This window comes from Pezoporus wallicus, unplaced genomic scaffold (genome assembly GCF_028554395.1).
Source record: "Pezoporus wallicus isolate ANWC-B61680 ecotype Strahan unplaced genomic scaffold, APGP_CSIRO_Pwel_v1 contig_8776, whole genome shotgun sequence".
In the NCBI taxonomy this organism is placed as follows: Eukaryota; Metazoa; Chordata; class Aves; order Psittaciformes; family Psittacidae; genus Pezoporus; species Pezoporus wallicus.
In genome coordinates this window covers 981,185-998,471 of record NW_026639091.1, presented here as the reverse complement: position 1 = coordinate 998,471, position 17,287 = coordinate 981,185, and positions in this window count along the sequence as shown.

Genomic DNA, 17,287 nt, shown 5'->3' with positions numbered 1-17,287 from the left:
ATATAGCGGCTCACCTCCCCTGCCCAGCCCCACAGCAAAACCCAGGCACCCCAAGGGGTAGGATGATTGACCCCCATGGGGTAGGAGGATTGACCCCAGCCTCACCAGTTACTCCGTGGGGCAAAGGGACTGTCCCCCCGACCCCAAAGGGACACAGCGTCACCTTATGGTGCAGAGAGGCTGATCCCCAGCCCCTACAGAAACACCCTGACACCCCGTGGGGCAGAAATGGAGTGAGACCCACAGAAACACTCTGTCACCCCATGGGGCAAGGGGTCTGACCCCCTTAGTGACATCCTGTCACTGCATGGGGCAGAGCGACTGACCCACAGCCCCACAGCAACAACCTATCACCCCATGGCACAGTGAGGCTGACCCCCAGCCCCACGGCAGCACCCTGCTCACCCGACACGGCAGGGGTCCTGACACCACAGTGAGAGGGAATGGAAAGGGACCGGGAAACCGGGAATGGCACCGGGAAACCGGGACCGGGAACCCGGGACCGGGAACAGGGACCGGCGTGGGGCGGGCAGGGGGAGTCCCAAGGGGAGGACTCAATGGCGGAGGGGCGAGACGAGCGACCCCTGCCCCTCAGGCCGCTCCGTGGCCAGGCACCCAACATGGCGGAGCGGGGCTGAGGTGATGTGAGCCCAGCGCTGCTCCTCGGTTGAGCCCCGGCACAAGGGTGCTTCCCTGGGGCGTGTGGTTTGGCTCTCGCCCTCTAAATACCCCCCTTGTTCTTCCCAGTGTCCTGGGCGTGGTTAGGCATCGTGTTGGAGGAGGTGTGTGGAGACCCTGTCCTGGATTTTGTCCTATAAATGCAGCACATGAACAAGCCCGTCTCTTGCCCTCATTGAGGTGCCGCGTTGGTGCAGAGCAGTGGCCTGTATGGGTCGCGGGGAAAGGTGCTGTATGTACTGCAGCTGGTGGTGAGCAGTGGAGGCTGTTGGAGCCACATTTGTCATCATCACAAGGTGCTCTTGTCACCACTGTCATCATCCCCTCACTGGGGAGGTGTTTGGGTGGGCTCTGAGTCACAGACAGGCCTTCCACCGTGGGTTGGTCACAGTGTTGGGCTCCCTGTCCTCTCCTGGGATGGAGGCATAGCATCATGGAATGGTTTGGGTTGAAAGGACCTTGAGATCATCTAGTTCCAACGCCCCTGCCTATTTCTGGATGTCCAGAAAAGCGTGGGTGCCTCTTTTCCCCCATTGAACTCTGTGGAGCCTTTCTGTCCTGGGAGGGTTGTGGGTCTCACAGTGTTCCCCCTCACAGCAGCTGAGTCACGCTGACACCAGACCAGCACTCCCTGTTACCCGTCTGTTTCATTGTCTGTGTGCCTGGCGTGCGCAGTCATGCCAATTCCTTGCCTTGCAAATGCTTTTTGTTCCAGCCTTTCATCACAGGGTTATGGAGGCCCCGGGGCAGGGGAGCTGGTGTTGTGCTCACAAATGATCTGCTTCGTGTGCAGCTGCCTGGGCACAAACAGGGCTTTGGTCCAGTGGGTGGATGCAGCCCCAGCACTGGGGCACGGCAGGGTCAGGGCAGACCACAACCTACCTTAACCAGAACTGTTCTTCCTTCGCAGCCTGTATGCCTGCCGGCGCTTCCGCACCCTTGTAAAGGCACGCCGGGAAAGTGGCAGGAATAATTAAAGGTACGAAGCCGTTTCCATAGAAGGAACAATTACATAAACGGGCTGTCTTCCGTCTGGGGGAAGAGATGACTGAGGGAGGCATGACAGGGAATGATAAAATCCTGTGTGGCAGGGGGAAAGTGAGCAGGGAAGGGTTGCTTCCAGGAATGGGGAGTCTCATGCCAGAAGAGATGTGTTGCTCCATCCCTGGCAGTGTCCAAGGCCAGGTTGGATGGGGCTTGGAGCAACCCGGTCTAGGAGAATGTGTCCTTGCTCGTGGCAGGTGGTTGGAACTGGATGAGCTTTAAGGTCTCTTCCAGCCCAAACTGTTCTATGATTCTATGATTCTAAGAGGCAGTGGCCCCTCACAGAGAGTGTGTGTTGTGAAGCAGTTGGGATTGACCCATGGAAATGGCAGCCTTGTGAGGAGGGATGGAGGGAAGAAGTGGGAAACTTGTCTGGGCTCAGAAAGCAATTAAGCAAATTGCTGAGAAGAAAAATCTACTGCGGGCTGGTGAGCCCAGCGCTGGTGGTTCTGCTGTGAGCAGTCCCCATGAGTGAGTAACACCATGTGTTCCCCTGGAGCTTCAGCTCTTCCCGAGGCTCTGGCTGTGGCTCTCTGTCCCAGAGAGGATGCCGGGGTAGGGAACCACATCCTGGACTATTCTTCTATTCAAACATCATTACCCGGAGTCTGAAAGTCAAGCAGTGGGCAAGGCCACCAACTTCAGCAACCTCCTGCCCGAGCACCGGTGGGTGCTATACCGCTGCATATGGGACAACCTTACTTTTCTCTGTCACTGACACCTCTGAGCTGGATTCGGACTTCCCTGTGCTGAGCAGACAGGGCAGGAGCTGCTATGCTTCCCCTGTCCCCCTCAGGCTCCCCGGCCTGGGTGGGTGGAGGGAAGTCTCCGGCAGCTCTGGCTGGATGAGCAGGGGAGATGCATCTGAGGACACTGGGATTGGCAGCAGCGGGGTTTGTACTCTGTTCTCCGCGGCGGAGCAGCGCCCACACCTTCTCCTTCCTGCCTGTTCCCATCCTTGGAGATGCTGCCCGCCTTTTCTAGCACCCTGAGCTTCAGGATGAGGAAAGGGCTGTGAGAACAAATCCATGCCTGGCACGCTTTTTTTTTTTTGTTGGATTAATGCCTTCTTCCCCACCTGCTGCTGTCCTGGCTGTGGTCTTAGGTTGATGCATCTCGTGGGTCCGCTTCCGGGTCAGGCCTTCGTCTTAGCACCTGCTGAAGCTGCTGTCTATGAAGGCAAGCTCTGTCCTGAGGCCATGGGGACTTACCTTTCTCAGGGCTCATCCAGCCCCTGGTGGGTCCCCCAAACCTGAAAGCACCAAACCTGAATGGCTCTCACCAGCTCCCAGACAACCCTGGCTTTGTAGACCCAGCATGCTGGGCTTGTGCCCACCTGGCTCTGAGCATGGGATAACCTAGAAGATGGGAATGGTCCCAGGTCAGTCTCATGCTCCAAGCAGGGTCAGCCACAAGGGCAGAATGGGCAGTTCAGGGCTTTATCCAAGCTGACCTTAAAAAATGCAAACAGTATTGGGAGAGCCTGTTTCCAGCAGGATTTCCCATGTCTTTGTGGTGCTGCAATTCACCAGAGCCTGCTCCCAGCCCCCAAAGCCGTGCAGGGGAGAAGGGGTGGAAGCTGCTCTGGGCCATAATGATGGTGTTTGGTTTGTCCTCCCCAGCTGGGACCAAGGACCCGCTGCCTCCCCCCATCAGTGTTGCCGATCCGGCCTCTCCGCTCCCAGCTCTGCACCAGCGGGGGTGGCATAATGAGCTGTGTCCTTGTCTCAACCTGCTGCTTCCTCTCTCTCCCGTCAGCGTCTGTGCTGCCAGCTGGGTTATTTTTTCCTTTTTATTCCTTTTTTTCTCTCCTCTCTTCCTGCCTCTATTCTCAAGTGGTTCCCAGGCGGTGCTGGCACACAGCCCTTGCTGGAGACCTCCTCTCAGGGTGACCTTTGCAAACCCCATCAGATGAGCGCACCGGGGCTCTCCTGCCACCCACACCAGGGATATGGGGGAGATGCAAGCGACTCTACATGGTGGTGGGCAGCAGTGTGTTGGAACACTCAGTCCTCTCGTCTCCTGCTGCTCTGGCTCTGCTGGGGTGGCCAAAACCTGAGGGCAGGAATGATCAGGAGGAAAGGGCAGTGTGGGGGATGCTGCAGTGTCTTTTCTGGGGGGAAGTCCTACTTCTGGACACCTTGGTTTGGCCTGATTTACCCCACTGGGTCTTACTCTGAAACACCAAGGTGCAGGTCTAAACTGTATGCAGAGTAAACTGGGAAGGCCTCTGCAGCCCCTGTGTCTGAGCAGATGAAGGAGGAAAGGCAGTGTCCCCACCCTGACTTGTGGATGCTGCAGCATGGCAAGCTGTTCTGAGTTGCTGTGGGAAACAGCAACAGGCATGGGACTTTAATCTGATGCATCTGGACTCTGGTTGAGGTGCTCTGTGCCAAGGCAGGGCTATGGGAGCTGGCAGCTCTCCTGCAGCCCCTGGCATTTTCTTGCTACCCACTCATGACCTCATGCATCCCCCTGCAAGGGAGGCTGACCCTGCTGGGATGCCCAAATAACATCAGTCACCCCTGGGGACCTGTCTGCACGTGGAGGACATGCGCCAAAGTTTGGCTTGGCTCCATTTCAGCTTCCAGCTTTTGCTCCGCTTTCCTTGACAAAGGCATCCTGTAGCACTTGCTGGTCTGTCCTGGGGATTGCTCTCTCCAACTTACACTTTAACCGTGTTATTTCTAGTGTGTGTTTGGGTGCCAAGCACATTTTGCTCTTCCAGTCTCTCAAGCCATACCATCATTTGGGGAATTTTGGCCTTGAAACACATCCTAAGTCCCTGTTTCCCAGGGCAGGGGCATCCAGCAGGAATGCTGGACCTGAATGTCAGGGCTTGAGGTGGGTCATGTCCAGGCTGCAGACAAACCCTGCTGCTTCTGTTGCGAGTGTATCCTGATGCTTGGCATCTGCCTGGCATCTAATCCTTAATTTGCCAAATGAGCTGACAGTAGCAAGATGTGATGGATTGATCGGAACACAAAGCAGTACCCAGCCTTTATTCTGGTCTTGCCTCTTCTCCAGTACTTCCCAAAAGTCATTCTGTGTGACTGCTCTGACCTGATGGTTGGTGGTGCTTGGAGGGATGCAGGTGATGTTATGCTGAGTTATGATGAGTAGAAGCAGCAGTGCAGGTTGCTTCCCTACCTATCCATAGCCTGTAACAACAACCCCTCTGGTTTAGCGGCTTCCTGAGTATCCCATCTCCTTGGCCAGTGGGATTATGGATGGTGAGTGGGTAAAGCCATAAAGATTCCTGTGCAGGAGGAGAAGAGAAAGGAGGAAGATTTCCAAGCACACTGTCTCATCTTTGCAAGTACATGGAGACATGTGGGGCTGCCTGGCCCTGGGCATCTCAGCTCAGTCTCATGGGGCTTTGTGCCTGCCAGCCCTTGGCTCTGCTGCATGGCACTGCGACAGTCCTGTGGTGGCTCTGCAGATCTCCAGGTCACTGCAGGGAACAACTTTGCCTGGAGCTTTTCGTCAGGAGCCTGAGATTCTGGCCAGTGTTGAGGTGGGGGGGGAATGTGGCAGTGAGTGAGCTGGGGATGTTGGCAGAGGGTGGGTGAGCCTGTGGGCCTCCTGGCTGGAGGCTGGATCAAGGGTGGTTTTCTTCTCTGCCCACTTCTTACTCAAAGGCAAATTATGGGGAGGTGGGGTTGTATGAAGTGATGGATGAAGTGGCCAGGGCATAATAGTGTGTTTTGTGACACCGTAGAGTCACAGAATGGTTTGTATTGGAAGGGGCCTTAAAGATTACCCAGTTTCAACCCCCTGCATGCGTAGGGACACAGTGTTACCACCCTTGTAAGTGAAGAATTGTTTCCTAATATCTAAATCTCCCCTCTGTCAGTTTACAGCCATTCCCTCTTGTCCTGTCACTACCTGCCCTTGTAAAATATACCCCTCCAGCTTTCTTGTAGCCCCTTTTAGGTATTGAAAGGCTGCTATATGATCACCCCAGAACCTTCTCTTTTCTAGGCTCAACCAGCCCAGCTTTCTCAGCCTGTCTCCAGAGCAGAGGTGCTCCAGCTCTCAGAGCATCTTCATGGCCTCCTCTGGACTTGCTGGAGCAGGTCCACTTTTCTCTTGTGCTGGGGACCCCAGAGCTGAATTTACTGTCTGCAAGTCAAGCAGCTTTCTCATGTGCCTCTGGCCCAAAGGGAAGCCAGTGGAGGTTTCTGTTAAATCTGATCTCCATTGGTGCCCATCACTGTAGTATTTGGGCACATTAATCTGCTCCTGTATAGTGAGAGATGTCTGTAGCGGCTCCTCTGTGCATGGGTGTGTTTTTTCTGGATGTACTGCCCAGTTCCTTCAGGAAGGGGTATTGGTCTTGCCCAGGTGACCTTGAAAGTATCTGTTCTGCTCCTCCCATGCTTGCTCAGGATGGAATGGGGCTTCTACTCATCACCTGCATTGCTCAGGGCTGTGTTTGTCCCCTTGTGTCACACTGGCTTGGGAGGACACCCTGAGAAGTAAGGAGAGCCTCGTGCTCTCCTCTCCACCCAGACCAATGGACAGGGCAGGGCCTTTGGCTGTTCCCAGCACCCACCAACCTTTCCACCATCCCTGTGAGCTGAGGCTTCAGAGAGGCCAGATCCCTGGGGACGTGAAGGAAGCCTTGCACAGCTGACCACTTGTGGGGCTACATTTGGAGCATTGGGGTTCTAATTCCGTGTTACCCACGGGGAGGATTGCAGTGCAGGTTCAGCCTGGCACACAGTGCCTAGAGCTGCTGCAAGGCACCAAGATAAAGCTGGTTGTGGTTTGTCTCTGACAGGACAAGCGCAAAGCAAATATATCCTGTTCGGGGATGGGGTGGATTAAGGTGAAAATGAGACTTTGCAACCCCCACGCTCCAATTTGCTGGAAGACAGCAAGCAAAGAGGGAAAAGTCACAGTGCTGCATAATTAGGGAGCAAATGAGGAGAGCTGCATGAGAAGGGGTTGAAAGAATTAACGCTTGAGAAAATGCATCCCTCAACTAATTCCCTGTTCCTCTTAAACCTTCACTGGGGGCAGCGCCACTGAACGTGCAGCCCCAAGCAGGGTGGAAAGTGGGAGGGAGGCGGGAAGGAGGAATTACTGCTGCTGGAGGGGAACAAAACCACAGAGCAGTCAACATTCTAGGGTATGGAGAGGGGCTGAGCTGCACCATGGGCCTGGGGTTGCTGCTGCATGTAGGGCATGTTCTCTTTAGCAAATCACTGGCTTTATAAAGCATGGATCAGGCTGGAGTGCTGTTGAATGACCTGTGTTCATGAAGGAGGAAAAAGGAGTCTGGGCAGATCCAAGTCCCTGTGTCTGATCTCAAAATCTAGAGAAGGTTGGGTAAAAATAAGGATATTCAAAGTCAAAATGGAAGAGCAGCTGTTTGGGGGTAGGTAGGAATGAGGCACAGGCTTTAGGATTTGGATGCTGTTGCTTTTGCTTCCTTGAGGCATGTGCACCTTGAGGTCCCGTGCTGCATCCCTGTCTTACGCCAATGTGTACAGCAGTCCTGCTGCAAGAAACTCTTCCTGTCCAACACAGATGTTGACATGTGTCTGTGCCAGTGATTAGAGGGAGAACTGAACTTGGTGCCTGTCCTGCAGGTCCTGGGGTTCCAGGAGGTCAGGTACCACTGCAAGTCCTGGAATACCTGCAGGTTCATCAGCACTCCTCTCCTATAGTAGGAGAGGTAGAATAGGATGAGGGACATGACGTGACAGCTGACCATCCTGGAGGCCATGATCTGTACTCCAGGTTTGGAATGGGGCCCTAGCCAGGGCGTAATGCCACACTCGTGTTGGCTGTTGTCACTGCACCAGAGCTTGATGCTGCTGTGAGGCTGTTGGGTGAGGAGGCAGGGGGTGGAGATGGGATGTTTTTCTCCAGCACCTCACGGGACTTAAAAAAAAAAGAAGTTATTCTAGGAAAAGAAATGAGCTGAACCTGCTCCATCTCCCTGCTTCATGTGGTGGCTTGTGCCACGTGGTTAGGTAAGGACATGCTGGCAGAGCGGGCAGAGGCATCTCTCTGCCCTGCTGCTGCCTGGCACTGTGCTGAACCCCAGAATGGGGTCTGTGGAGCCATGTGTCGCAGAGCATGCCAGATGCATGCACATGCTTGTGGGCACATGTTGCATGTACCTGGGGTTGCATGCAGGTGCCTGCTGCGAACCGCTGTGCCCCACGGATGTTTGTTGGGTGACACCACCAGGCTGGACCTTCCAGCTTGGAAATGGAGGTTCTGTCCATCTACATCCCATGTGGATGTGTTACTGGGCTTTCATATATTACATGCTATGCCCATACATGTCCCCTGTGCCATGTGTGTGCCATGCCCTGCATAGCCTCTGCCACGTCTTGCTCAAGGTTTAGAGGGTTGAGTGAAGTGTCTGTGCTGAGGGTTTTTTGCTGCAACATCATTCCTCTGGGCCATGGGGGCAGACGTGACTGGGAGGGCTTATGTGTGTGCTAAGGGGGCGTATCACATATGAGATTCTCTGGATTTGGGACCAAAAAGTGGCTTCATCCCCCAGGGAGCATGGGTCACCCCACCCCACCATGAAGGTCCATTGTTCCTTCCAGGGTTCCCTGCTGGCAGAGCTGGGGTTTACAATGGAGGGACAGCAGATTGCGCTTGGATTGTGGAGCAGGTGTTGAAGAATGTGTCTGGGGGGGAGGTTGGGGGGGGATTCCTTAGAGGGCGTAGGGGTGCACGCACGTGTCTGCCGCACATGTCTCCCCGGCTCGTATGTTTGCATGTACGGGCAAAGCTTCCGGAGGAGAGGGTGAATGAATGAGGCAATTCACTATTTTTCAGCGCTGGCTCTGGAGAGGCTTTTCCTTTAGAGGCAGGCAGGCGTGTCGTGTGTGCGCCGGAGCAGCGTGGGCTCCTGCCTGCGTATGAGCGTGGGCTCCTGCCTGCGTGTGCAGGTGGGTGTCAAGGGGGCTTCGGGAGATATTTGCCACGTCAGGGAATTCACTGCAGCCCCCGCTGCACTCCATGCCTCGGCGGCTTGGCGCAGCGTTGTGTAACTTCCGATGCCCTCACCGGATCTCCTTCCCCGGCAGAAGGGGATGCTCCGCTGCCCTCCCGTGCTTGCTGCTGGAGAGACATCCCCCGCAGCTAAACTGAGTGTGAGGGCAGCCCTGATGTCCCCCTACCTGAGGATGGCAGACAGGCAGAGGGACTGGCTGCAGGAAACAGCCTTTAACCAAACCCCAGAGGAAGCATTTTCCTGGGTTTCACAAATTTATGCCCCTCAAACCAGGTGTTTGCTTTGGAAGAGGTGAGGAGTTTGTGGGTCTCAACCCCCAGGGGACATCTGTGTGGTGCTGTGGCTCTCCCTGGATAACACGAGCTGCGAGACCTGGGCTGAGACCCAGCAACTTGTCTCATGCAGTGGGGAGAGGAGGAGGTGAGGCTGCAGGGTGCATCGTGCCCAGCACACACAGCCCATTGGAAGTACCCAGGGGACACAGGGCAGTTTTGCTGCTCCGGGAGGTAAAGGGATGGCCACGGCAAGGGGGGGATGTGCCTGACATTTTTGTCTCTGCACTAGGAGCCACGTTGCTATGCTGGTAATGCTGTTTCTCTGTCAGTATGGCTGTTTCCATGCTGGTACTGCTGTTGCCAGGCTACACTGAGGGTGTTGGAAAAGGATGTCAGGTTGCTTTGAGGATGAGAAGGAGGGAGATGAAGCTGGGATATGCTCTGCATCCCACCTCACTGGCAGCCCAAGGAGCTGCTGGGCACAGGCCATCTCGGAGGAGACTTGAGTGGTGGCAGAGATGTCATGGCCCGGGGGTGCTGGTGTGATGGGTGGAGGTCCACGAGGCTGGGTGCTGGGAGGTGACTGGCCTTCCAGAGCTGCCCTGGCATTACTCAGTGCTCCGGAGGCATTGTTTGGTGTTCAGGATGACCTGACAGCAGCCTGGTATGTCTATGGTGATGTTTTAGCAACAGGATTTATAAAGTCATCTGATAAAGAAGGCAGGATTATTTGTCAAGTACTGTTGAACACATGGGCATGAAATTGTAGGATCACAGAATCATAGAATGGTTTGGGTTGGAAAAGACCTGAAGATCATCTAGTTCGAACACCATGCTGGGTTGTGGTCCTGCTCTCATAGCCTGTAGATGTTCAACTAATGGGGCTCATTCCCACTCCCTGACCCTAATGTTTCAATTCTGCACTGTTAAAGTGAGAGAGAGACTCTTGAGACACTCCTGGCTGCAAGTCTTGGGGGCTTTCTGGGTTAGAAATGGTGCTCCCCTTGCAAACATCCTCCTGGGCTGGGAGGTTTGGAGGGCATGCAGGTTCCTCAGCTCCACTCCCCATGCACAAAGTAGCCTCTGCTGGGTTGGGATGTTTGTGCCCCAGTTATGCTGCAAATACCTTTGCAGAGTGGGAAGAGGAGTTGCAACCTGAGGGCCATGAGGCAGGGTTGGGCCACCTACTGAAGTATCAGCAGGAGTTGTGGTTCCATATGCTTGACTTCATAGAACCATTGGGTTGCAGACTGGTTTGGGTTGGAAGGGACTTAAAGATCAATCAGTTCCAACCCCCTGCCATGGTCAGGGACACCTTCCACTAGACCAGGTAGCTTCAAGCCCTGTCCAGCCTGGCCTTGAACACTGCCAGGGATGGAGCAGCCACAGCTTCTCTTGGGCAACCTGTGCCAGGGCCTCACCACTCTCATAGTAAAGAATTTGTTCTTAATATCTAATGTAAATCTCCCCTCTATCAGCTTAAATCAATTTGTCCTTGTCTTGTCACTACATGCCCTTGTAAAAAGACTTGCTCTTGTCCATCCTGCTGCAAGCCCCTAAAGTGCAGGTTAACCCTGGAAATTGGTACATCTTAGCTATGGGAACAGCTTGGCATAGCAGCATCCTTTTCTTTCTGGGGGAAGGGATTGGTCCCAGAGGATGCTGAGCCCCTGTTTCAGCCCATCTTCTCCCCCTACCTTTACGATGTGGGAGCTGCTGGCTGTCCTGCGGCGCCCATGGCTGGTCTCCGAGCCAGCGCCTAGCTGTGGGGCTGCGGCCAGAGCAGGACACCCCCTTATCTGGGAGCAGTTTATCCCCAAAAGCGAGCCGGGAGCTCCCAGACCCCCAGCTCTTGCACTGTTTGTTCCCAGCCTAGCCCGGGTACCCGGTGTCCCTCCAGCCGAGAGGGGGAGCACTGCCAGAGCATCCCACCATCCTCCACCTTCCCTCCTCCTATCTCTTTCCAGCCCCCCTCTCCCTCCGCCCCCGTGCTCCAGCCTAAATAATTCCTCCTCTGCCTGTCGGTGTGCAGACTGCTCTCCTGTCCTTCCCTTAGTCATCGCTCAGTCGAGCGAGACAGATACTGTTGCGTGCGGTTCTTCGTTGATCAGTCATTGCAGCCCCCGGATCGCTTCGCTGCGGGTCGCAGGGTGCACGGTGCCGAACACGAGGTGCCTCCTCCTTCACTACCCACATCCTCGCTGACAGAGCACCTGCGTGGGGAGCGAGAGGCCCCTGTGATGCTGCATGGGTTGGCAGGTGACACAGACGGGGCTCCACATCCCTGGCTGGCTATGGGATGCGTGCCAGCACAGCGCTAGCTTTCTAGGGTGGCTCGGATCCAAATCCCTGCTTTCCAGGTATCATGGCTGCCTTCCTCATTCCGTGGCCAGCCAGGGTACGCCTCGTCCCCGCTGTGCTCCCACGTTAGTTCTCGGCTGATGCCTTGTCACTAGTCTGCCGACATGGGGAATTTGGGGTAGAGGGGACTGTGTGTGCTGGCTTTGAGGTCTAGGGGTGCATCCCAGATGAAGAGAGTGCATCCCAGGCGAAATAAGGCAAGAAAGGATGCTGGGGCATGCAGGGACATGCATGACACTGTACAGTTACCTAGAGAGTCCGTCGGCATTTGATCCCGCACCAGCCGTGGGGCTTGGATCCGCGCAGCCAGATTGGGAAGGCAGGTTCTGCCTTTTACTGTACCCCAAACCATTTCGCTGCCTGCCTTATGTGACAGCCACAGCAGCCCTGGCGCTCGGTACCAGCTGCTTAGGAGTCACCGGGGTGCTGCGGAGACGGGAACAGCGGGACACGGGAGCTCAGCGGTGGGGCCACTATCCCCGGTGCCACCTCCCGGTCCCTCCGCAAGGCTGTGACAATAGCCATGGGAGGTGCGGAGAGAGGCATCCGGGTCTTGCAGTGTTAACGCGTTGCTCCCGCATGGCCTTGCGCGGAGGCAGGAGAGGACCAGGACATGGATCCTGCGTGGGCTCCCAGCGTGAGTCACAGCCAAGCTGCCGCGGGGAGCAGGATGCTCACAGTGCCCAGCACCACCACGCCGTGTCCCCCGCCTCTGCAGCCCTGGCACCACGCAGGCTCCCCGCGGCCCCAGCTGTGCCGCGGGAGGGAAGCGGGAGCAGAGAACAGGAGGCGGTGTCTGGCAGCCCCGCGCGGTGTCGCACAGCGTGTGCCGTGCACAGCCCCTGCGTGGGTTCCTGTGGATGGCCCCGGCCAGCAGCATCCTCCCGGGACAGGAGCACAGCGCGTCCATGGCGGGGTGCCCGTGGGGCTGTGTCCTGCGGGGGCAGACCGTCCTGCAGCTCCAGGCAGTGTGCGAGGGGAGGTGATGGGGTGGTGGTGGTCGGGAACACCATTTCGCTGCTCTGGTTCCTTATGTTTCCCTCCGGGCTGTAGTGTGGAGCCAGGCAGCATAGGGCTGGTTCCAGGAGGTGGTGGGCATCGTTGTCCCTATCCCTGTCACCATGCCCAGTGTCTGGCTGCATTTCATAGAACCATAGAATGGTTTGGGGTCGGAAGGGACCTCTAAAGCTCATCCAGCTTCAGCCCCCTGCCACGGGCACATAATAACAGAGGAGGAGGGTTCTATGGGGCAGAGACTGGAGTCAAAGCTGGGTTGGTGGGGCAGGAGGAGAAGGGGGTCACGAACCACCCTGCAGCATGATTTATTGGGACTGAAATGAGTCTCTGCATCCTTCCTCCTTGCGTGCTCTGATGGCTTTGGGACCCGTGCGTGAGAATGGCGGCACTGCCCATGTGGTAGTGCCGGGACGGTGCAGGACGTCCCGGTGTCAGGCTCTTGTCCCCCTGCCCGTGTCGGTCCCGCGGTGCCACCGCCGGCTCCTCTCGCGGTGCAGTGGCGACCTCCGGTGGCCACGTCGCTGCTGGGGAAGGGGGGGTCACTACAGCCCCTCGCACCCCTCCCCAGCCCCACAGCCCACGCGGAGCCTCCCCAAAGGGCTTTTGTCCCTCCATTGGTCCCTGGCTTGGGGTTGGGGGTCCTTCTTGGGTGCCCAGCCTCCTCGTCCCAGTTCTGTGCCACAAATTCCCTCCCCTCCTTGCCCTGCTCGCATCTGGGGGATGTTGCTATACCGGGGGGACACTTGTCCCTGCTCTGCGTGGTCATTCCTGCTGTGGCCGGGGAGGCGGAAGCATGGTTGGTGCCACCAGGGTGGCAGTGCCTCCATGGGCTGTGGCTGCTGCTGTCTTTGTCACATGCGGACCAGAGAACCCTCATCTCCTGTTTGTGATCCCTGGGTGCACCTGTGGCAGAGGTGGGATGGGCCTCTGACATGTCCCAGAGATGGCCAGGTGCCACGGGTCATGGTGACACTGTCTCAGCCCAGAGGATCTTCTGTCCCCCCCCTCTGTCAGTACAGCTGCCCACACCTGTCCCCAGCGTTCATAGGATCATGATTTGGGTTTGGGTTGGAAGGGACCTTAAAGCTCACCCAGTTCTAAACCCCTGCCACGGGCAGGGATACCTTCCACTGGAGCAGGTTGCTCCAAGTCATTCCCCTTGTCTGTCACTACATGCCCTTGTAAAGAGCTCCTCTCCAGATTTCTTGTAATACTATTCAGGCACTGGAGCTGCTCTAAGATCTTCCCGGGGTCTCAGCCTGGCTCCAGAGCAGAGCTGCATCAGCCCTCGGAGCATCTCCATGGCCTCCTCTGGACTGGCTCCAACAGCTCCAGATCCCTCTTGTGTTGGAGGCCCCAAAGCTGAATACAGCACTCCAGATCTGGAGAGCAGCGGTTCTGGTGTAGGGCACATTTTGGTCACCTCCCCTCTGGGACACACCAGACCTGGTGGCCAAGTGCAGGGCAGCCCCGGGGGCAGGCCGAGGTGCCCGTGCTCGGAGGAGGGCGGTACCCTGCGCTCTGTGGTGCGGTCCAAGCACCCATTTTACCCACCGCCGCGGCGTTTGGGTGGGATGATGCCGGCCCTGTGCAATGACCGCGCACCCCAGCAGAGGGTGCAGCCTCCTGTAAAGCGGGACAGCGCTACTCGCGGACCACAGCCCCGGGAGGAGGGATGCTGGGGTGCAGCTCTGGGGCTGGAGACTCCCTTTTCCCTGTGGAGCAGCCCCACGAGAGCACAGCACCCACTGCATGGTGATGGTTGGTGGGTCAGCAGACGGGTGGGCTGCACAGGCACCATCGCTACAGCATGAATACTCTGAGATTGCCTTTCTTGTGGGGTCAGTGGGGAGACCGTGTGCCGGGCAGCTGGTTCCTGCCCCGGCCTTAGATCCTATAGGAATATCCTGATACTTTGGAGTGCGACCTATGGGGCTTTTGGAGGGGAGGGTTTACAGTGCTGCTCAGAGACGGTCTGCACCAGCACCTGGTCAGAGGTTTGCTCTGGCATTTGGGTGGGTGGTTCATGGAGAGGTTTGCACCAGCATTTGTGGGGATTCATGGAGAGGTTTGCACCAGTGTTTAGTGAGAGGATTGCATGAGGATTCAGGGACAGATTTGTGGCAGCATTCAGGAGGTTTGCACTGACATGCAGGGGAAGGTTGCACCAGCATTCGGGAGGGTGGTGTGCAGGCCACAGGGCCTTTCTGGGGACTGGGTCCCTGAGATCACCTCCAGTGGAGCAGGTGACAGCTAAGAGATGCTGCGGGCACCACCTTGCCCATTTCCTCACCAAGTCCTCCTGTGTCTGCCCAGGTCAGCTGGGAATGGTAAAGCTGCTGGTGCCTTGTCCCCAGTGTGCAGAGTGTGGCTAGATGAGGGTTCAGAGGAGTTCTGCCCTCCCAGCTTGGATCCTGTGTGGTGATCAGAGGGTGGCTTTGGGGTGCTGGCAGTGGGCACCTCACCCCCATGGTTCCCAGGACCTGTGCTCTAGCTCCAGCACAGGAGCAGTAGCACAGCACTTACCACTATCTCCCCAGGTGAGGGTACACTCCATGGGCAGAGCCCATGGCATTGCCACCTGGAGCAACCCGGCCTCAGGCACACAAACCATCACCAGCTCCTCCTTCCTCCATGTGCCCATCGTCTTCCTCAAGGAGATGGGTGCTCCTCCAAGGAGCTTTCATGGCTAATCCAGGGCCTGCAATGCTCACTGGATTTTGTCTGGGGGCCAGCTGGACACCACTGTTGTGGTCTGGATGCAATGACAGCCCACTGTAGCCATGGGGATGGGATGAAATATACAGGTCCAGCTTTTAGCAGCAAGCTCTGTGTTCCCTCAGACCCTATAGGTGCTGCCATGGTCTCCCTGGATCCAATTTTCAAGCCCTCTCCTTCCAACCTTCAGCATGCGTACTGTGCAATGAAACATCCCCCATGGCAGGCGAGCCCCCTTTCCAGCAGCCTGGTTCCCACAAACCACCAGTGACAGCCACAGCTTTCCCTGCCTGGGAGCTCCATGGATATGTCTAGCAGTGGAGGAGCCTCCAGCCATGGGGACTGCTCTCCAAATACCTCCTCCTGAGATCCTTGGTGTCTCCATGGGATTGTTTTGGGGTTCCCAGCACCACTTCAAACAGTCTATTCCCAGCATCCAACCGGTGCCCAGTGCTCCAGTGCCTCTGTGGGCAAGGAGCACCCTCATCCCAGTGGTTGGGTACTGCAGGGGCTGGGGCCCTTGTGGGGCCAGCCAGGCACTCTCCCTGCCGTCTGCTGTCGAGGTGCAACATGGGGCACCCCGAGTTTGCAATGAGGGTGCACCCTGGCTTCCCTCCATCACTTCCATGTGACACTTAGGGGTCACAAGGCGCAGATGGGACAGAGGCCCGAGGCTGGGTCAGGGTGTTAAACACAACACGTGGGGTCCCCAGAGATCCCCGAGGAGTGCCTGTAAGTGTACGGTGCGGAGGCTGGTTGGACACAGCTGTTTAATGGATGCTTCTCAAGTACAGAGCTGGGGTTGCGACACACGCAGCCACAGCCGCCTCTTCGCCATGGCCATGGCTCTTATCCCCATCTTGGACCTAACATCCGAAATATCCCCATTGACCTGGCACGCCAGGGCGGTAAAGGAAGATGTCACGGCACTGGCGTGCCTCCCGGTCTTGTAGCGGAGAGAGTCCCTGGGAGAAGGGGACTTGTGCCCTGGCGAGGGAAGGGGGGGCCGAGCGGGACAGAGCCCCCATCACATCGGGGTGGAGGTGAGGAGGGAGTGGGCAGGCTGCTGAAGGTGCACCCCTGCTCTGTGCATACCTTGGGGCACCTTGGGTGGGGGGGACAGGCTGAGGGCACTGCAGGGAAGGGGGCTGAGGGGCCAGGAGACAGCATCTGGGGCTGCCATGGGGCCTGGGCATGCGTGGGGTGAGGTTTGCAGGGTCCCTGCTCCTTCTCCTGTGGGCTGAGAGCATCCATCCACCTTCCTGGGACACTGGGTATCAACCCTGCATGGTGAGTGCTTCTCACCCCCAGTGGCTCTGGGCTCTGTCTCTTCCTCCTCCTCCTCACACCAAGCACTGATGCCCCAGTGAAGTGTGGATGCTGCTTGCCATGCTGGACGGGAGCGGGAGCAAATGGGAGACTGGAATGATGAGCAGAGGGGAGAGCATCCCATAGGACCAGGGAGACAGGAGAGGATGAGTGATGCAGGTGAGCATTCCTGCACATCCGTGCTCTTCCACCCCCTGGTGCTTTTTGTTCCCAGTGACCCTTCCCATACCCTTCATGTTGGCATGAAATGTTTGGTCCCCAGACTCGAGACTCAGCCATGAGCTGTGGGTGCAAGGATGGACTTCCTGTGCTCCAGCACACACTGGAGCCACGCAGGGAGAAGCCAAGTGAGGGTCAGCACCAAGGATTCACCATGGCCATGAGCTGAGCCAGTGCTTGCCGCAGACCCACGGGTGCTGACGCCGGTGGCATGCAGAGGTTCACTCGCACTGCCCCACGGTGCTGGGGACGCGTGGAGGCTCTGCTCTCACCCCAAACGTACCCAGACTTGGCCCCAGGAACAAAGCAAACTCCACTTCTTCATGGGGACCTGTTAGCTGCAGGGCTGGTGGGTGACCGGGTGCTGTGGGGCTGGGGATCATGGGGACAACAGCTCCCTGTGCCCATGGCATCCCCGCGGTGGGCTGCGGGGAGACCGTGGGACCACACCCTACCCCTCCCCACCAATCAGAGATCCCCAAAACCGCGCCCCTCTCCCTCAGCCAGTCAGAGCCCGGCACCCATCGTCTTCACAGCCAATCGAAAGCGGAGGCAGGTGGAGAAGGCAGCTCGGCCGCATCCTCGCCAGCCAATCACCACCCAGCTCCGCCCTCAGGGGAGGGCAGGGCGGGGTGGTGGTAGCGGGAGAGGCCAA